The following is a 22,672-nucleotide window of genomic DNA, read 5'->3' on the forward strand; positions in this document are numbered from 1 at the left end:
CAAGCAAAGGCAGTGTTTTATCTGGTCATATCAAAACGTTTGTCAAATTTTCTGGATTCCGCATTGATTATTTCCGTTTTACTACACTGCCTTCTAAACAAAACATCATGACTTTCACGTGCTTTGTTCGACAATTACGAAACTAGATTCATTAGATTCTTTGAATAAATGCAATTCAAGTGATGTGTAAGTTGTTTGTGTAAGAGTCAAGCAAAAGCCGGCCAGATAAAAAAAACTAAATACAAAATTTTTGTATTGGTCATCCAGCCAGTATTGTGGGCTAGCTATTTGCCTAGTTGGCATGGTTGACTACTCTTAATAGGCTATCAGCCTGCATGGCACACAGTAGTGTGCCAGAAGTGTTCTACCTGTATAGCAACCCAATATAGACACAAAAGTGTTCTATAACTACTCAATATAGAATACCAAGCATTTTATGGCGCTTAAAGTACACTTTTTCACTTTGATCCTCCCACGCAAAATTATATCATGATATATATGCTAACTCATAACTAAAGCATGCAGTTAAGGATTTCTACATCATTTAGTCACCAACCTCTTCACCCAAGAAACGATGTGTAAATGAAAATGAAGTTTCGGTGTCAAGGGTCTATCAGGGTATAGACAAACAAACTCAATTAGGAAATCTTGAATTAAAGTTTGAAGATAATCAAGCTTATCCAGTGTTAACACTGGCGCAAATGTGTATTCCATTATTTTTAAAAACAGTAGATACGCACTCCAGTGTTCATCACATTCAGGAATCAAATCCCCTAAAAGTAGTGGCAAAAATCGTCCCAGACACCATGCTTGTGAGGCTGTGTTGAGAAAATAGATGTAGGACACATTATAGCTTGAGCATCATGCATATATTATATATGGTATAACACATGCTTGCCTGCATTTTAGGTATACAAGTTCAGTTGCAACTTACATGACTGCTTTACAGAAAGCTTTGATGACATGAGAACATCTGGAGCAATACAAGTGGGTCTGTTTGATCCCTCAGCTGCACCAAAATTGAATGAGCGAATTCTCTCATTTAAGATATTTATTGAAAAGTATTTCATACGTATAATACAGTGCTTCAACAACCATTTAATATGCAACTGGAGTGATCCCTCCAGAACATCATGCATGATATCTGGAATCATGCCATCTACAACATGAAAGAATTTTGATTCGTTCAACACTGATTTATAAGAGACCCCATAGGTTGTAGCAAAATGATCATGAAGTGGTCCTTCAAGATGAGCACAATGACTAGTATGTGTAACTCTAGATCTTAGAACAAAGTCACTTTCACAAAACTGTAAAAGGAAACACGACATCCATAAAATGTATATAAACATATTTGTGTCCATGCATTCATTCACAAAATGTATAACACGACTTCATAAAATGTATTTCATCAACTTATATGTCTGGTGTAATGCAGTTCCATCCAGATTCCTTATATTTTGTATATAATCATGAGAGTCTCTAATATTGCGGTGATGGAGTTAACACAATAAACTTGTGCATGCATGTATAGCTATAATGTAGGTCAGTGCCATTAGGGCATGCACTATTTGGTGAAGTCATGCATGTATTTCATCACCCCATGTATTTTTACTACCACACAAATTTTACCGTTATATTAAGTTTTAACATTATTTGGCATTGTATATAGCCTGCAATTGCACATGCATAGTTTACAATGCCAACCTTTATATCTAAAGCAGCTCTCGCACTTGAAACATCGGTATAAAGTAGCTATTATAGCTATAATGCTGCAAACCCTGCTACACTAGTTAAAATTCCTGGAATTCTATACAATGAGCTATAAATGTATCTAGCTTTATTAGCTGGTACTACACAGACACCTAAACATTAATTGTTCTTTAATTTAAGTAGATAATTGTAATGACCCATAATGGATAATGGCATGCAATGACCCGTAGCAATATACATGTCATATTTGGAGTTTTCTGATGAAAATCATTCATGATTCCATCAAATAGTGATCTTAGCTAATGACATGGTATAAAATTCCAATCTCAATTGTACGTAGCTGTCCATGCATGTATATGTGTTGAAAATAATATAGCTATAGATAGAAGGTATGCTGGCATCTGCATGTACGTACAGTACGTATAATATAGCTATACTTTTGTCTGGATATCAGTGGCCATACATGTTCTGCATTTTCTAAACGAGGATGTAAGTGATTTATAACCACCCATCATATTTGCAGCTGGGTTATCACCACATGCTAGTGTAATAGTTCCTCTCATGTAGACCGTTTCTCTGTTTACTTTGAAAGGTACACCAACATCCTATATATGTAATTCAAATGCAACATAAACAAAATGAGTTTGTGTATCACATGAGCACTTACACTTTCCAATTCTTTAATATCTGTCATTAAAGGCTCCAATATTTGGTTAATTCCGTACTTTTTCAACAGCGGTGTAGTAACCACACAAAGTAACTGGATAACATGAAGATTGGATCTATACTTTGGATCAATGTTTCCCAGCATGCAGTAAAATATACCTATAATGGCAGCAACATACAATAATGTACATGCATAGGCATAGTGTTGTGTATGTACGTATAAATGCATTGTATACAAGCATGAATGCATGTAAATCTTCATATATACCTGGAAAATCGTATACTGATTAAAAGCATGCAAGTACAAGCACTATGATTTTCAGGTACACCACTGCATGATGAATTATATGCACACGTGTACATGGTACTGATAATGCATAATGACTTACTGAGTTTGTGAATTTTTGCTTTTGTTCCCAATGCATTACAGACCTCCAAATCATCATAATACAGGATGATCTGTAATGCATTTGGGCATGTGGCAAATAAAGGGTGAGTCTTGAACTGTACACCATCACAATAGTCATGTATTTTTCCAGAGGAACTTTGATGACTCATAAGCACCTGCAATGAAGTTATTGCACCAAGTATTGAATTACAGAATTCGTTTACTCACAATGCTTTCATGCATGAATATTTATAGCTACCTGTTTGCTGATGTCTTCACAATATAAAAGAGCTTGTAAGGAGCTCAAAATTGGTATATAATAAAAGCATTGTGCTTCATTTTTGATAGCTCCTCTGGGGGTAAGCACAAATTCTCTGCCTAACACTATTGGTCGTGGTTCCTGTATTGAAAAAAAAAGAATATACACAAGTTCCTATTTACGTATGCATGAAGACTCTTGAATTATACAACAAGCTAGTGGCTATATGTTTTATAGCCTAATAACTGTATGCTGTTGCATGTCGTAATGAACCTTATCACAGATAGGCATAGCTGAAATCCATGCACATGCATAGCAGCATGCCAGCTACACATTTGTATTTTAGTTGGATCCTGCACATGGTTAATCCCTATGGGCATGTGTGCATTAGTTTTGCACAGAGGTTACACTGTAAAAAATAAAGTGTGCTTTGCACACCAAAAGTGTGCCCTGTGACACCGTTTGCACACCAAGTGGTGTCACAGGGCACACTTTTTGTGTGCAAAGCACACATCATTTTTTACAGTGTATACTCTATAACGAGCACTATATACATACAACTATACATAGATAGCCATATCGGTTTGTTCAAGGGCTAGGCACAACTAATAGTCCTGTAGAACCACTTGCAACCTGGATCAAAATCAAATCAAGCAATTAAGAGCTGAAACAACCCAATAAGACGTCCCAAACAGCTTTGATTCAGCTACCCCCACAAGATAATTATGTTCCAAAAATATGTATACATAATAGTCAAGAATCAAAACCAGTTTCCGGCGAGATCAAGCGATCAAGGCATATTTTCTATTTTATCCTGCATGCTGGTCACAAATGCTTCTACCGAAGTACATATTAGTAGTGACTATATATACCCCTTGTTTCTTGCATGCAGAGTGGCCACTTGAATCATGATCATTCCATGAAGCCTTGACTGCATGCAGTGGTACACTAGTCTAGCACAGCACAGGCCAACGCACGGGGCAGCCGCATGTGTGCGGAGCGTGAGCAAGTGTGAATATTCATAGTGCACGAGCACATAAACATTTACATATATATGTATGTGACTGAATTTTGGAAATTAACCCTTAGGGCGCACACGAAACAATAGGTTACCATGGTGCTTGCTGGCAGAAACCATTCTTATAGATATTTCTAAAACTTTTCTAATAAAAGTATCTTCACTTGATTGTAACTGCAAATACAGGTAAACATTTAATTAATTTATTGCAACTTGTCTTTTAGAGCTAATTAGGTTAATCTATTATGCTCCCATAGCTAATTATTATTTTCCAAAATTCAACCACTGGCATCATATGCATGCATGTAGCTATACAGGCATACCACATAATTGAAATTTTCTGCAAAGAATGCTTCTTGTTTGCAAACGGTGTCTAGTCCATCAAAAATACTTCTTACAGGAGAAAATATCCCTTGTATACTAGCTATCTCACTGCTTGACAGTTGCGGCATTTCCGCTAGCTTGGCAGTAAGCCTCCTTTCCAAACTGTCAGTGGCACAATTAATTAATGTATCAACGTCACGCATAATCCCATCGGTGACAACTTGAGTCAACCCTTTTCCGTCTCTAACTCTTAAAATGTATTTCGCAGCTTCCAATTTGCAAGAGCTTGATCTGCAGGTTGGCTCAGCAACTATGTGATGAGCATCCGGCGATGATGACTCGGAGCCCTGGGGAAGCACTAGTGCTTCTTCAGTACTGGGAAAAGTAACTTCGAGTCCCACTTCAGTATTAACTTCTGGTCTAGCTTCCGGTATTAATGCACTCCTGTGCCTTTTGTAAAGATGCTGGCGTAAGCTTTCATAGGAGCTTGCGGTTGAGGGACAATCGTCCACTCCACAGCTCACTGGAGTGGAAAAGCTCCTGTGGACTTCTCTAATGTGACGAATTATTTCTTTTAACGAGTTTCTTGTGTACTGTTTACAAATTTGGCACTCATACATGCTGTATCACGGGTAGTATACCGACTGATCTACACGCACATATCCACACAGCAAGCTACAGATTATTTTTTTTGCTTATTGCGCATGCGTTTCCGTTTATTATGAGTGATGCAAAAGCAATAATAAGCGGATTCGCAATACGCCAAGTGTTCGAACGGAAGCAAAAACTCTGTGCTCATGCGTATGCACACCCCGAAAGTGTACATTAAAGACTTTGTTTTGTGCACCTATAAAAGCTGCTGTCTGCAAAGCTTAAGTTTAGTTTGTAGACTTCAGAGACAACTCGAACTAAACCGCTGCAACCAGCTCGAAAGAAGTAGATTAGCTATACCTATAGCTTTATGATGGCAGTAGACTTAAGAGAAAAATGGAGCAATAAAGAAGATTTTGTAACCTGGCTACAAAGCGAAGGTGTCAGTGCAGTGACTATTCACACACTTGAAGGTCAGATATGTAGCTATAGCCATGCACAACCTTTAACCTTCTTTTAACAGATAACGAAGTTGACAGTGTAAAATCTCTTAAACAATTGACTGATGATGATATAAGAGAAGCTATCAAGCCAATAGGAGCAAGGAGAAAGATAGTTACATTAAGAGACAGGCTGAACGATGTGAGTCCATAATGCTTACCATAATATTACACCATGCATGAAATATGGTGTCATTATATAGTCTAATGACAGTCCATCATCAATTGAGTGCTCACAAGTCCCATATGATGACAGCTCCCAGTCGTGGACGTTAGAACAACCATACATGTCCAGCACTAGCGAAGCTGAACATGAATACACTGATTCAGATTCCGAAGCTGAAAATTCAGACACTAAGGTATACAGTGTATGCATCAAATATCTGTTTTAGCTGTTGCATGTACTTAGCCTGACGAGTCAATAGCTACTACATCTGCAACAACCACCAAAGCATCTGTTGGCACAAAGGTATAGCTATAAAAGTCTACAAAGAGATATTGATGTAACTTATTATGCATGTGCAGCCGAAGCCAATGTTTGCTCATCTAAAGATTGAAAAAAAAGAAGAACCATTACCAATCCCATTCGAGCTTCCCATAAACTATCCCAAGGATGTGATGGAGGAATTGAGTCACAATAGATTGAGTGGGAAAGCATGCAAGGGCAAAGTTTATGGCTAGTGTGTGCTCTGCAATATTTACATACAAGTCATTGCCCACAACACCAGAATATGATCATGTTGCAGAACAAATTGTAAAGAAATACCCATTCTTAAAGGCTAAATCTGGATCTGGACATGTAAGGCAATGTGATCATATAGTAAATAAATAATAACCTTTTTATACACAAGGGTTACTTGGTGGAGGCTATGAGAGATAAAATGAAAAACATTCGAAACTCCAAGCCAAGAAGCATAAAATCTAAAGCTCATCAAGAATCACTAATACCTGCAGCGAAAAAACCAAAAATCTCACCATGTCTACCAAGGTTTCCTGTGCCACCTGTGCTACCAAAGAGTGAGGATGATGCTTCTTACACAAGACACCTGAAAAGGCTGCAACTGGAGGGGAAAAGGCAATCACCAGACAAGCATGTCGTCGCCACTTTGATGGATGTGACCTATCCTTTGAGGCGTCACGAAATATTGGAGAAACCAAAGCGAATTGCAGAAGTGCTAAAAGTTTATCCTCCTCTCAAAAACATCAAGCAGGTAAGTATACAATGTGCATAAAGATAAATATTATAATACACTTTAGATTTTCAAAAAATTTGATCGCTTGTTTGAAAAAGAGATGATACAAAAGATTAAGGAGATATGGAGGGAAACAACTCCCAAAATATATGAGGTGGCGCAAAATGAACGTACCAGTAACCTACAGGAACTCTGTGATGATTGTAGCACTTGTACTTCTGAAGGTATGCCTTTTGTGTGTATGCGCTTGTTTTTCATAATAAATATTATGTTTTTAGAATGCAAAGCAGTGTATGCGACAATGATGCTAGTGAATCTCCTCCCTGATGCACGTACAGCTACCGCTACAAATTCCACCAAGATAGTGATATTCACCAATGTAAGAAAAAAAATATTATAAACTTCCCCATTCTATGCATTTGTATAGGAATTTTGTGATGTGACTACTGAAGCAAAGGCACTGGAGTACCCTCAACCATTAGTTCTTATAAGGGGCTCTGCCAGCAACCCAAAAGATGGATACCTTGTCATTGAGAATATCGTGATGTTGAGGATAAAAGTTGAAGAGCTGCCAATTGTGCTGTTTGCGGCTTACTATGTCTTCAATATTGAGTATGCCACAGGGACCAGAAATTTCTACCAGTTTCTGGAAGCTATTTTCCTAAATGTCACTGTGCCAAAGACTAAAACCAGATTAAACCATCTATTGAACATGTTGGACAATGTAGTGTAGAACCTTAATAATTCTCTCTAAGGATGATTTTTCTGTAGGAAATGTTTTATTTAGACAATGTATTTTTCTGGATATTTGATCACACCTATTCCAATACACTGAGCTATCCTGTTTCTGTGTTATTGAAATATTTCTTTACCATAATTATTTACATACCCCATATATATAGAAATTACTAAGTTGTACCATATCTGTCACAACAATGTGAAGCAGTTGTAATGCAAGATTGTGACAAAGTTGTCAACAACCATGTCACATAATTGCAACAAGGCTGTAGAATGCTTGCAGCAAGATTGTGACAAGCATTTCACAACATTGTGGCAACCTTGCAACAGTCTAGACACAAGGTTGTGCAGACACCCACTATTGTGACACTCTCTGACTTGGGACAAGGTTGTCACAAGCATCTTCATTAGTTGCATGCATGCATTTCATGCTAAAAGCTAACCATCGATGAGTAATCGTTACATGCCTGTTACAAGCATGTGCAACATGCATGTTCCTATATTAATGCAGTATATATAAAATTCCAATGCATCTATATATTAAAAATGACAACTATAGTACAATATAATTATATGTACACTCTCGAATAAAGTTACGTGTTTTTTTCTTCTGAAATTGAACACTCGGTCAATGGATCTGCAATGGTGAAAGAGTGGTTGTACTTCATTTAGCTGGAGGATTATAATCTATACAAAACACAATATTTACTAATCTTGAAATACTTAAATACACTCAACTTACATAAAATTGGAAAGTAGCAAAATCTTCACTGTTATTTAGCTGACATCCTGGTAGAGTTTCTGTACATTATAGAGGTTTGATTTTGAACTGTATAGTAAAATATAAAATGTATACGTGGACACCAATAGTCTTGCATGAATACATTTTGGTATATAGTCTTACCCTGAGACCACAAGGGTCTCGTGACACATAATAAAAACTCTTGGCAGTGACATAAACGACTGAGGAATTGTTTGGTCGCCAATCAGATTCAAGAACACCTAGCTCTGACATCAGTTGTTCTCTCGAGTACAACCCACTTTGTGTCTATTGCCATCTTTTTTACTGGTCGTAGTTCATGAATGTTTCTTTTGCTTTTTACAACCTATATGATCATTGCCCATGAAGATCAAGCTCATTTGTGATATCACAGATATTATGTGGCTTCAACTCACAGCCAGGAATGGGGACGGAGAATTGGGAAGAAAATATGGGAAAGAATGGTTGTCACTAACATACGCATGTATAGTCACCGTACACACACTTTTGAGGTCAAGGTACACACATTTTGGGCCCCACTGAAGTAGTTATAAACACAATTTCAGTCAGTAATAGAAACGTGGCACTCTTAATTATTATTAGTATGACACCACAAACATTGCATTGACAGACAGACATACGCAACACATATAAACTGCATTTAATTGCAGCTACTATTACGTTAGTTCCAAAAAATTGATGCGGCAACTTGGTGGCTCAACCACTATTTGTAGGGATGCCTCCAGGTTTAGAATAGCGGTGGCTACAAGACACAGGAGTTTCTGTATAAAAGTGTAAAGCATCTGTACAAACTTGTTCATAAATGTGCTGTAAAGCATTAATAAATAAACTAGTGTCCATTTGGTTCTACTTGGGGTACTTAGAGATAATGAGTTACTCTCTAGAATCCCTATGGATATAATTACATGAAAATAACAAGGAGAAAACATCCTGACCACCTGGTAGACTCCTGTAAGCGTTCGAGCGTAAATCGGATGGCTGCAGGTTCGAGGCTACCTAGGTCCAGTCATGGATTTTTTCTCCTTTCTCCAACTTTTCAAACACACCTTAAGTAGTTAAAGTCTAAGTAGCTAAAGTCTTTGAGCAGGCTGTAGGACCAGGTGTCCTACAGACCTTCAGCACTTGTGTTGTAAAGCATTAATAAATACAGCCGACATTTCTGTTACAATGGAGGTGAAAGAACCCTATGGGAAACGGGCCACCATGCCAAACTAGAGAGATTATGCAGGGGGTGAGACGAACCGTGACCAGAGAATTCAAACAAATGCGGAATATTTCAGGATTTTCTCGTGTAATGAGTGGATTAAGTATCGGGCATTCTACAGCTTTCTATAAAAGTGACTGGCTGCATGGTGCTTGAGAAAGTCAAGTTGTCCTTTTTCTAATGTATTGTGGGTATCTGTAAATGCTCCACTCAAAATGATGTCGCATTTGGTTAGGAATGCTCCCCCCAGGGGTGGATCCAGGGGAGGAGTCTTGAGACCCCCTCCCCTTCAGGTTGAACTAAGATGCAAGATCGATCTACTCTAATAGAGCAGTTACCATCACTTATGTTCCAGTATCACATGGTTAGAGCACACATGATGTTAAGTGTACCAAAGTGTTTGAATCTCAGTTTGGAAGACCTCATGCATGTTCTTTCTGAGTAAAACAACCGGCTGCTAAAGAAACAATGGCAATTTTAGTTACTGATATTGTTCCATTAGGACGTCAGGTTAGTACTCCATATAAAACTATGACTTTTTACTGATAATTGTTCTTTGTGGTTAATATGGACTCACCCATTTGGTCTATACTATAATCACGTGATGATACTCAGCAGTCATCGTGATGTGGGTGTACCGGTACGAGCTACTTCAACTCAACCTGGATACTCTGTTCAAGATAGCTGCTGCTAGTGAAAACAAATTCTCTCCATTCAAAATGCATGGGCCGCACAGCAAATATTGACAAAAATCGTCCTAACTTTTAAACACGGTAATGGAGAAACACTCTACACGTTTTTAATTGTATAATTTACCCAGGGAAACATAATGGCACTGTACTTTTAATGTATGAAGCTTGCACCAGTGGCGGAGAAGGGGACTTTATTTCAGGGGGGCTCCATGGCTGAGAAGTTGTGGTGGTATGTGTGCAAAGCACACTAGCATGCAAACCTAGGGGGGTCTGGGGGCATGCCCCCACAGGATAATTTTTGAGATTAAAGCTTCTGAGATTGAATTTCAAAGTGATTTTAGCAGTTTGTCACAGTATACAGGGGCGGATCCAGAGTTTCGAAAGAGGGGGGGCACCTTTCTGAAAAACAGTTGAAGACCAAAAAAACTTGCTGAAAACCAGTTGAAGACCAAAAAAAAAAAGGTCACAACAATAATAGCTATAGTTATCCTTACCAACTATATCACGTCTGTTATGTAAAATAAAATCCTATTTGTAGCTTCATAGGTAAGCTACACTGCCTCATGAACATTGTGACTGCTTTATTAGAGTAATTGACTGCTCTATTAGAGTATCTCGATCTTGTATGCAATTTCTTGAAGGGGGGCATTTGCCCCAAATGCCCCATCCTGGATCCGCCACTGGTATATAGCTCGATTGTTGCATGGTGACTGCACTATTAGAATTCAATCTGAATAATGACTGCTCTATTAGAGTATATCGATCTTTTATACTGAAGCTTAGTGTACCAGCTACAAGTATTTTAAGGGGGGCTAAGCCCCTCCATAATATGTTTGGAAGGGGCTGTAGCCCCCTTCTCCGCCGCCCCTGGCTTGCACCAAGCAGTTGGCTCCGCTCCCATCCAATTTTGCACTAAACAACTACAGTAATCCTCGCCCTGAGGGTTAATCAGCTATTTGAAATCTTTATTATTATAAGAAAACTCTCCAGAAATCTGAAATCTTTTAAGATTTCGGAATATGTCGTGAGCTGCATCTTGACTTCCAGAGACCCACCTTTAGAAAATCCTGAATCCACCCGATAGTAGTGGGGCAAAACATTGATAGGTAAATAATAAACCATACAAGCAAGCATACCTTATATCTGTTATTGTTTCGACGAAGGTTTGTATGGCTCGTGTACCTTTGAATCCAAGTTTCCTGCACTTAAGCGTCGGCTAAACACAGACATGATGGGATCATCGTACACACCCACAAGTACATAAAAAGGCTTACGGAGAACAGTTCAAGCAGAACGCGAGGCTTGCCACCATCAAATCAGCTATCGTCGAGGCTATCGTTTCTGTTTTTTTAATGAAGGAGCACTTAATCGGATAGAGGCTTAACTGCTATGAGCACGTGATTAAAAGGCGGGCTAACTTAAAAATGGTAGATTCATAGGAATGGTTCGACTTCGCTTTAGTCGCTTAGGGATTTCCTGATGGATTATAACAAGCGCTGTTCGCGCGCCATTTATGAGTTCACAGGAACAAGGTTTATCAAAGGTAAAGATCTGCGTCTCGGCATCTATTGTGACTGTAATGCTGTAATGCGTGTTGATATCGCAATAATTATATTATTTAGTTAAGTAGCATAGTAATAACTTGTTTGTTTCCTTTATACCTCTAAGGCGATGCTAACACTACATTGACCAATGAACTTAAGAGTATTTACTCTTCAACAGCATTTCTGTAGTAGTGGCAGGTGCGTGTGTGTATGGTACTAATGATAGGCTGTGGGCTCAATGCCTAGTCAAGACACTTTGGTGTTCTTGAGAGTTTTAATTGTTACTCACACATGTTCAGTCAAAGCATTTTTATCAATGTGAACAGTATATGTGGCGTGCTAGCATATTGACTGCCATGTTTTGTGTTACAGTTTGACAGAGTAGCTGAGTCAGTCGTGCAGAAATCAAAAATGGTGTGAAAGCACAAGAACCTATTACAACAACACAGTGAACTTCAAACATGGGTAAGTACAGTAGTTAATAGTACAGTATGTTTTTGTCTCCATAGTTGTGTTGCAAGGTGAGCTGATCTTGTTTTCTAGGCTGCAAGAATGGGACAGTGAACTGCATCGAATGGGACAGTGAACTGTATCGAATGGGACAGTGAACTGCATCGAATGGGACAGTGAACTGCGTTGAATGGGACAGTGAACTGCGTCGCACCAACAATACTACTTCCTGTAGCTACTGTAAGTGGGTATTTTGTAGCAATTGTCAACTTATACTACAGTCTAGCATTTCCACAACCAAACATTGGTGAATGTAACTAAGTTGACGGACAAAGGCTTTCCCTACCGGAATCACTGTACAAGCATGATGCATGACACCTAGCAAAGAGCCTAGCTCTCTTTTAGGATAGGATAGGTGTTTTTTTTGCTAGTAGTTGATTGTGGATTTTGACTGTTAGATCTACAGTAAGGTTCTGCAGACGCTCCAATTTATCAGCTGGGAGGTGTAGTTCCTGACAGGAAGTGTCAATGACTATTCCCAGGAATTCAATTACTGTGGAAGGCCCTGCTTGCTTCTCAGGGGCCAAGGGTATACCTAAGTCATTACATACAGACTTCAGAAGACCAAGGTTATGGCCGCATTCCTCTGACTCGGGTACCCCCAGGACAGCAAAATCATCGAGGTAGTGATAGACTATCTCGACTCCTGCTGCTGCAATGCACCATTCTAATGCATCTGCCACTGCATTAAAAATCTTGGGTGCTGACCTGAGACCAAATGGGAGCTTAGCATCGACATATTAATCTGGATTAACCTCTATTTAAAAAAGTTGAATGGGCTGAATTTATGTACTTAATGATTAGAATCATGATAACGATACTATCACTGTTGTAGCTACTACTGGAAGAGATGAATGACATATGCATATGGTGTGTATCACAGTACACTAGGCATTCTCTGATTACACTCCAAATACACACACCCTCAGCTTTTCAGGAGGACATTATGTCCTGCCAAATACAACTTTGGCCGGACATTTGCTAATTATCCAGAAATTATCAGATATCAGACTGTTATCGGGATCACTGTGTCACATTTGAAGTGGCAGCGTGATTACAGGGAACACTTATTCAATCCTTTATCTAGGAAACGACTCAAGGGGGGGAGGTTTGTGATACTAAGGGGGCCCATGGTGTAATGCTCGAAAGGACGTTGCATCTAGGGTGGTCTGGGAGCATGCCTCTCAGGAAATTTTTGCATTTTAGACTCTTTCAGATAGGTTCTGGTGCATTTTCAGGTGCTTACACCCTCAAAAAGTAGAAGAATAGTAGTTGATATGTAGTATACGTATTTACGTATATGTCTGTAATACAAGCTATGTAAATATAAACTTTTTGCTTGAAATTTAAGGGGGGGGGGGGAAAGTTTGCCAAGAAGGGGGAGGGCCTTCTTAAATGAAGCCCTGTTATTGATAAGTACCTTGAAATTATGAACCCTCAGCTGACTGTTCTATTAGAGTATTTTGGCTCATAAGTGCATGATCTTTGTATGATCTATTTTAGTTGATCAAAACTTTGTGTGTGATGTGATATTTCCTGACCATTAATTGTGTTATTACAGTGGAACAAATGGTACTGATGACTTTAAGCTCCTCCCCCTACAACAACTGCAGAAGAGGAAATTAAGAAGCAGGTAGCCATGACCACCTTTGTTGTGTGATTGCCTTTATCATGTTAGGCTGCTTGTTGAGGAGTTTAAAAAGAGGAAGACCATCTTCATCAGCAGGTATCAGAGCATGGAAAGAATTTGATAAGAAGGTAGTATATGTGTGGTGTTTGTGTGTGTGTGTGTGTGTGTGTGTGTGTGTGTGTGTGTGTGTGTGAGTGTTGGCTGTGTGTATTGTGCAATCACAGCTCCATTCATTGCAGATTGAAGAGCTCCACAAGCAGCAACATTGTAGCATAAAAAGAAACCTCAAAGGTATGTGCACTATACATTATTATATGTGTACAAATGGATGGGCTTTACTTATCTAAACACTTTATGACTGAGTTGGCACATCGATGTTCGGATTATGGAGGTTCCATTGCACACTGACTCATTTGCTCAGTGGTATGCCCAAGCAAGTGCATGAGGGAACATATCTTGGCTGCTAGCACTGTCATTTTCTCTTGTTCTTCAGCTTAGCTGAATTTTGAAATTGTTGCTTGTACTTATTTGTTTGCTTATTAGAAAGGATGGTCTATGAGCATGCCCCAGTAATTAATTAGCGGTAGATTCATAAGCCAGTGCATCTCGTATTCAACCAAATATACAGCGTTATTGGTAGGGAACACTTTGAAAAGTACTTCTGCAGTCAACCCAGCTACTACGGAAATGCAGAAATTTTCACTTATTAAAACGTGCACCCCAGCTATTGATTAGCATAAGGCATATCCATTGCGCTCTGTTTTTAACTACTAGTGTGTCAAACACATTGCATAATGTTTGTGCAAAGGCCATAGGAAGTATGTCAGTACTTAATGGAGTCTTGTAAGTTTTACTCTGCTGCCATAATGTGCGTACCGCAAAAATTGTCACCTATGAGAAAGAAACTGGGTACAAAGCTTTGGAGGACACCATTGTGCATGTATTAATTGTAGCTGCTGTGGCTAATGAAAAGCACGTCTCGGGATGAAGCGATGAAGGAATCAGGCCTCTTGCCTTTGCTATTACAGTGGACCCTCGCTTATCCAGCCTTCACTTATCCGGCTGCTCGGATTATCCAAACTGGGTTTTGACTGTTCTATTAGAGTATTTTCTTAAAGTATTTCAGTGGTGCTCTGTATATAAATGTATGGGCTTCAATTATCCAGATGTTTCGGTTAACCGAACGCACCCAGGTCCCAACAAAGCCGGATAAGCGAGGGTCCACTGTATTTGTATGAGGATGTTGGTTAGTAAATAAGTCAAGTCAGTCAGTTAGTAGGAAATCTGCTAAATACAAAATTTTATAGCTAAAATTTTAGAAGGTATATGTGGTTTGGGTGATATAGTTAAAAACCTCATCCGTGATCTCTACTCTAATATACAGTCCTCAATTATCATTAACAGTGGAACTGACTGCTCTATTAGGGTATTTTGATACCATCTGTATGTTCTATTAGAATATTTGATCAAAGTTTGTATATATAAGTGAATGGGTTTCACATATTTTATTATTTAACTGGCACACAGGTGTTTGGATAATGGACTGTATGATAAAACAAGATCTTAGAGCTTAATTTATTCTTGATCCATTCTGTCACACCTCCACAATGATGTGATTATCTTCTATGTTATAAGTCTTTTCAGTATTATACTTTCAGCACACTTTTTTCTGTTAGAGTATTTTGGTGTACTGTAGTGAGATCACAGCTTTGTATGTAAATAAATGGGTCACAAACCTGTATAGGGTGGACTTGTGACGATTGTATAATTAGAGTATTTCGTCCTTGCAGTATGTTCTATTAAAATATGTTAAACACGTATATGCATGTTAGTGTGGCGCCGCCCGCCCCTTCGCTTAAAGTAAGGGTCTGTTTTTTCAGCTGACCAATTATCCCTTGGATAAGTGGATGTATGGACACACCATGTCCATCACTGCATGTAGGTCAGTATATATCATGTATATAGATTGTATTTATGTGTGAAACTGCAGAAGAAATCGATCGAGGTATGGTGATGGTGTTTGTTGAGACTATCAAAGAACTTGGTTAGTGTTTCTTATAATATGAGTTGTGTGCTGTTATTGCAACTTCTGTAGGAGATGCATGGCACCACATGCACATGGATTATTAGAACATATACAGCAAAATGGTATGCATAGTGTGTATATCAATGTACATGGTTGACTGCACTGTTTCATCATATAGCTTGTGATATCATCAGTGATGAGTAGTGGTACTGAAACATTATGATGGTTCGCCTGCTTCTCAACTGAGTGAGTTTCCTGTCATGTATAGAAAGAGGACACCATACAACAGTCTTCATTGATGCAGTTCCAATAAAAAAGATCCCAATGCCCTGCTCACACTACTTTCTATAGCCCAAATTCTTATGGAGTAATTTAAATGCTTGATACTCCGACTGACTATTTTATTAGGGTATTATTAAACTCTTGTATGTTCTATTAGAGTAGTTATCAAAATTCTGTATGCAAATGGGTCGAAAGGGTGTATATAAATGAATGGGCTTCACTTATCTGAACACTTATGATTTAGCTGGCACACAGGTGTTTGGATGTTCGGGTGTTCTATTAGAGCGATACATGTATGTTGTTAGTGAAGTTGAATGTACCTCTGAATAGATTGTATTTTTATGCCTACCTGTCTATTAAGTTTACGATTTTTGCAGAAGAAATTGATGGAGGTACAGTGATGGTGTTTGACTACCAGTATAGAGTTGTGTGTTCTTTCCATGGCACCACATGGATATGTACGACAAAATGGTATGCACATTGTGTATATCACTGTATGGGTTGACTGTACTGTTTCATTATGTAGCTTGTGTCATCACCAGTGACAAGTAGTGGTTTGTGCTGATACTGAAGAGGATGTTAACACAGTGAGAAGCATGCTGCTGTTTCGTCTGCTGCTCAACTGAGTGAGTGTTCCTGACATGTTCTCGGTATAGACGGGACACCATGAATGCTTCAAATAGACATCCCATAGGCACAATTTCAATTGAAATAGGTCCCAACACGCTGTTCACACTGCCTTCTAAACTAACCCGAACTCCAATAATCTGATTGGTTGACAGTAAAACTAACTGTTCTATTAGAGTATTATTTGAGTGGTGTATATGTTCTAGTAGAGTGGTTGATCAATGGGCTTCATGAATGCAAATTCAGTAATCTGAATACCTGCAGCTGTCTATGGACAACAATGATGTTGTTTATACCTACTTGGCTTGATTATAAAGCTACCACGGCATAGGTGACAATACATTTTTGTAGCCCAGATCAAGGACCATGAGTACACACTATAATGACTTCTTATGTTGTCCCACTGGCGATTCTAGACCTGACATACAGGAGAGGCCCAACTTGTATTATTGTCTGACTTTAGGGGGGTCTGGGGTGCAATCCCCAGAAGCTGGATTTTTACATTTTAAGGCTTAAAAATGGCCTAAAATTGATAGCAACCCTTCCCCAAGATTTTTGAGAACATATGTTTCAACAGGGGGGGGGGGGGGGGGGGGCTGTACCCCCCAGGCCCCCCTGTAAAATCGCCTATGTGTTGCCCACAGTATCATTAAGCATTAAGTACATTAGTACTTAATGGTAGGGATCGTCAAGGTTACCAAATGTCCGCCAAAAAAATTCGCACAAAAAGCAGACTTACACAACCATTACGGCTATTCAGCAGTATTGTATACAAAAGTGAAGCACTATTCCACCTTCAAAAGTGATTGAACGGCATTCTACGAGTTGCTATTACGCTTGAAAAAATTTTTATTTTAACGAATTTTCTGACTGACTGACTCACTCCCTCCCTCACTGACACCTTCAGCCAGGCCTAGCGGAACAATAGTTAAAGCTACAGTTCTAATTCTTGCACGAAAACGCTTCACTTTTCCTATATATTAAACCTTTCTTACACCGATACAAACACAATCCTAGCGCTATGGTCTTACCTTTTATCCTTGCTTAATGCCATCGTTGTCTTATTGTAAAGACAGGTCACTAATGGTGTTGATTCGTTCTCAAGGGCTTCTGTGCCCGGTATGGGTACATCACTAAATAAAGTACTCAGCTAAAATTTGTTCGTAACAAGATTGGCAGCTGGAGTAAACACGAAAACAAGATGTAGCAGCTGTGTCATTAACTTGTTGGCACCTTCAGCAACATTTGCAATATGGTGGGCATGGTCTTTTGCGAATAAGCTAATTAACTCAGCAGACAACTAATGGATTTGTCTTTTACCAGCTTCAGTTACCCTCTGGTATCTCAAATGTAGCTCTCCATGGCGAAAATGATTCATCCTGGGACAGGGGGCTGATTTGTTGAACACTTTTCAGGCAAGACGAAAATTTGTGCCAAAGCGACTATTCAGTTGCCAAAACCTGTATTATCAGTTTATGTGTTTTGTCCTGCATGTAATCCTGAAGATTGCAAATACATTGATTTTAGTGAATAAAAAGTACATAAACAAGTGTAACAAAAAATTTTAAAATTTTCAATATGGGTAGGGGTCAAAGTAATAAAAAGTACTGAAACAAGTGAGATCTACATCCTGAAGGCATAGTAGCTACACACATATCTTTACTTCAGTTCCTGAGAGTCTAAACTACTGATGAAAGTCCGATTGTCTACCTCTTGAAGTGTGGTAGTACACACATTATCCCTACTTTAGTTGCCAGGAATTAGATGCAATGGCACTAAAGTAGGGATAATGTGTGTACTACCACGACTTCAAGAGGTAGACAATCGGACTTTCATCAGTAGTTTAGACTCTCAGTAACTGAAGTAAAGATATGTGTGTAGCTACTATGCCTTCAGGATGTAGATCTCACTTGTTTCAGTACTTTTTATTACTTTGATCCCTACCCATATTGAAAATTTTAAAATTTTTTTGTTACACTTGTTATGATTAATTTTATGCAGTTACTGCTCAAATAGAGTATTTTCTTGGTGTGTGTTGTATTAGAGTTTAGTGTTCAAATGCATGCGTTAATTCTTTGTACACAAAGATTTCATATTTCTTCTATGTTTTATATATAGATGAGCACTTACCATACAGTGATGATAAACAAACAGATGCAGCCATATGAAATTAATGGACATGTGCTTGTGTGAACAAACCTACGGAACTTATGCACTTGCCATGCATATACATGAATGCATATACACTATGCAAATAGACTAAACAAACTTGGTCACATTATTTCATTAATAAATTTTTTGCTATATCTGTAGAAGCATGCATCCGTGTCATTTTGTACATTTGTGTACTCTGATGAACAGAATAAGGAATGGTATAAGGGTTGGAGTAAACTATACATATTGGGTTGTGAGAATGTACTGCATACCATGTAGTAGATGGGGTGTGGGAATGTATAACACACCATGTAGTATGGAATGCACACTGTATGAGGAGCATGTAATGCACACTGTGTGATATAGTATGTAATACACACTGACAGTGTGTAATACATACTAAAAAACGGTATGCGCGGTGTAAACTCCTGTTTACACCGATTTTCGGGTAAACCTCATACTTTCGTTTTTGCTGTGTAGATCATAAAGAAACACTGTCCCTCCTTTAGGTTGGACGGGAGGATTAGATTCCGAAGTGTTAATGTAATCCTTGTAGGTTGTGTCAGCATGCTCCAGGTAATCCACAACTTGGCTATAGTCTAGAGCTTCATTCAAATCGTTAGAAAGAAGTTTACAGTCTGACTCGGGTGAGCATGAACTACTTTGCGGATCTTCCGCTTCACAATCCATTTAGAAAGCCTCCCAGTGCGAGATTAAGAGTCTCTCAGTGTGAGATCTGGGCTTAAATACGTACCAAGGACGACAAAATCTCTCAGACCCTATATGGTACTTCAAAGGTTGCCACAAGTTCATTTAAAAGTAAACCGCCACATCAATGCAAGCATGTATGCACGCGTCATCAGCTACCTATAGCTACGTACGTAGCTAACTATACATGCGTCCCGGTTTTACTCCAATTGACCGTCCCCGTCCCTGTCCCGGTTTTACCCCTGATTTCCCCGTCCCCGTCCCGGTTTTACCCCATCCCGTTAACAGTATGTGGAATTACAACAAGGGTGACGCACATACAAGGTCCGGGAACAGGTCACCAGTTTGTGCAACTACAACATGGATAACATCAATACTTTGGAGCTCGTCTAGTTCGCCATTAACAAAATTAACACACTAAAATGTATATTAGAACACGAACCTGACTACAGAGTCTTCACGAAATTGTAGAACACGGGTCAGCATTGTACTACATCACACTGTGACGCTTGCACTGGATTGCTTATCCTACGGCACTAATTAGAGTTGTCTGACAGTGTGCTTCTCACGTGATGATGTAACTGTTGAACATGGCGATGGAACTCAGCCTGAAGTAACCACTCTTGTTGTTGTTGTGAAGTTCGCGTCGTATGCAAGCGCTTTGTAGATGGTAAAGTGCTCGTACCAAAGGATGAGTGACGAATCGACTGGAAGACTTCACGTGTTCAGAATACGATATGTGGAAAAGAAGTAATTTTACTTGAATGATGCCTCTGAAAGACGTAGTAACAGTGGATGGAATGTGCTAGTCGCGTAAAAAGTTTCTTCCTATTGGCGCTCATTAATAAGAAATTTGGACAGGAAAGCCGTTTCTAAGAGACTACCAAGTATGTTTAGTTTTTACACTGTTCAATTACAACATTATTTTATATCTAGAGCAAGCAGATCGTAGATGAATTGACATTTCAGGTGATCAGCTACAACAGTTCTTAAGATCCTCCCAGTGGATACATCAGCAATGAGATGGTGAGTACAGAATTCTTGAATGTTCAATAATGCTTTGCTTAGATCAACAAAAGAATTGTTGGAAGCAGAAGAAAAGCTGATTAGAGAACAAACGGAAAAGAAGAACTGGCAAAGCAAAAGGGTGCTTTTGATTCAGAGGGATACGGCTATAAATACTGATGATAGTGCAAGACCTGAAAACAGTGAGATGGTGCATACAGCATTTGATTTTCTAGTAGGGTGATCGTTTTGGTTAGGGTGAAACAATTCTTGGAAAGGCTGACAACAGTAATAGAAAGACTGGGACTGTATCTATATTATAACATCTTTGGGATTGGTTGTTTGAAGAAATGTTGACTGTAGTGGCAGAGTAACAGAATGAACAGTAGCACTATATGTAATGGCGGATCCAGGATGGGGCATTTGGGGCAAATGCCCCCCCCCCACCTCACCTTGTGGAGGAGCTAGCCATAGCTACTTCTGAGTTTGATTAAAATACTAAACTTTATGTCAGGCCAAGATCAGTTTATAAAACTCATGAAAATATGCAGATTTTATTACAAATTCACCTGAAACCAAGCTGTGAAATTATCATCCAGCACCTTCGTGCGTACTAAGCGCCTCTAAAAATAATTATCGTGTTGGTGTTGGTAAAGACATTCAAGCAGCTTTTAAGACTTCACAACCATCTGCAAAGGCCAAAACGACAAAAATCAACAGTGAAATACTGCTAAGAGGTGATTATTTGTTGCTTCAAAAATGCAGCAACTACAACTTGGCCTGTTTGTGCCCCTCCCCTTGCCAGCTCCTGGATCCGCCCCTGATATGGATAAGAAAAAGACTTTGAATGATTAAATGGTATGTACAACGTTCTTTTTGGAATAGTTTAAAATACAAGGCTTTGTGTGTGTAGTTGTGGAAGTTGACGTATTACAGTGACAGACCTCGAAATGGTGAGATGATGTGTACAACATTAGTGAGTGATTTCTTCATAGCACCATAAACTTTGTGTTTAGAGCAAATTTTGTTAGAAAGAATTCCAGGGAAGATGATAAGCACTAGTAGAAGAGATAGATTCACCACTGGTGTTTACAGTGAAATGGCTCCTCGATATGTTGGAAGTGGCAGGAAAGGAAATGCCAGTATCCAAATGGTAAGTATAATATTGTTGAGGAATTGTGAGTGAAATTGTATCTTTAGAGTGAAGCGTGTACCCAACATCGTGACAGAAGTGACAGGAAAGGAAGTGCTAGTAGCAAAATGGTAAGTATAACTCTCTTGAGGAATTAGTCGATCAATGAACTTATGTGCTAGGAGTGAAACAGCTAGCCAACATAGTGGTAGAAAAAATGCCAGGACCATAAGTGCCAACAGCAAAACGGTAAGGCTAATATTATGAAGGGATAAGTTGGTAAATGAAATTAATTGTGTTTAGACTGAAACAGCTGAGCTACATAGCACCAACTAAACAATAGTCGAGAACCATTTGAATGCAAAGACAGTGGTACATACATAATTATTGTATATGCAACAGTTTATTACTATCTGTATACGTTATAGTATCAAGAGGAAGGAGGACTAGACACACTAAGCGGAGATAATGGGAGTGACAGTGATTATGGGGGAATTGTGTTGTAAATAATTTTTTATATTGCAAGTATTAAAATTTTACGCGAATTTTATAACCCAAACCCGGAGTCGCGAATGTAAATTAGCGATCACGTGCATGGCACAATTACGCCCATCATGACGAAGCGTCTCGAGATCAAGACGAGTATAAAGACGGGTCCACGTCTTGAAAGGTGGTTCCACCACGGGTAAGGTCGAACCTCGTCTTGGGGTTAAGTACGAAACCCGTAGTTGTCGCGTATTTGCTCAGCTACGGGTATCTTTACGGGATAATTTCGTCCCGTAATGGTCTCTTATTTAGCTGTGCTGGTATTTCCATCAGCAAAAGTTATGTAGTCTGTGATATTAAAAGAGGGAGAGGGATACTTGAGTGATTTTAGCGTAAACACTAGTTCGTTAAGCTCAAAGGTGTACATTAAGGCCCCTATTCGGTGATTATTAGTTTCTCATCCAGCCTTTGTAATTATTATGATGCGGGCGGGAGGGTATT

At 39.0% G+C, this 22,672-nt stretch overlaps 3 long non-coding RNA genes across 4 annotated transcripts; all 3 read left to right on the plus strand.

The window, feature by feature from the left end:
• Positions 1 to 12,249: 12,249 nt before the first annotated feature.
• On the plus strand, positions 12,250 to 16,525 carry LOC136250963 (uncharacterized). Its single transcript, XR_010698856.1, has 9 exons — positions 12,250 to 12,301; positions 13,683 to 13,754; positions 13,800 to 13,879; positions 13,991 to 14,042; positions 15,632 to 15,693; positions 15,742 to 15,795; positions 15,847 to 15,899; positions 15,956 to 16,023; positions 16,437 to 16,525. It is a non-coding gene; the product is annotated as an uncharacterized lncRNA (long non-coding RNA).
• Positions 16,526 to 20,264: 3,739 nt separating this feature from the next.
• LOC136250951 (uncharacterized) lies at positions 20,265 to 20,951 on the plus strand. 2 transcript variants are annotated; one of them, XR_010698853.1, is made up of 4 exons: positions 20,265 to 20,435; positions 20,485 to 20,574; positions 20,617 to 20,756; positions 20,811 to 20,951. It is a non-coding gene; the product is annotated as an uncharacterized lncRNA (long non-coding RNA). The 2 variants fall into 2 exon arrangements; XR_010698854.1 differs by having other exon boundaries at positions 20,617 to 20,764; positions 20,811 to 20,945.
• A 631-nt stretch (positions 20,952 to 21,582) lies between these two features.
• Positions 21,583 to 22,136, plus strand: LOC136250958 (uncharacterized). The gene is made up of 5 exons (XR_010698855.1): positions 21,583 to 21,706; positions 21,754 to 21,816; positions 21,868 to 21,934; positions 21,989 to 22,057; positions 22,114 to 22,136. It is a non-coding gene; the product is annotated as an uncharacterized lncRNA (long non-coding RNA).
• The last annotated feature ends 536 nt before the right edge of the window (positions 22,137 to 22,672 follow it).

The sequence above is a fragment of the Dysidea avara genome, chromosome 1 (genome assembly GCF_963678975.1).
Source record: "Dysidea avara chromosome 1, odDysAvar1.4, whole genome shotgun sequence".
In the NCBI taxonomy this organism is placed as follows: Eukaryota; Metazoa; Porifera; class Demospongiae; order Dictyoceratida; family Dysideidae; genus Dysidea; species Dysidea avara.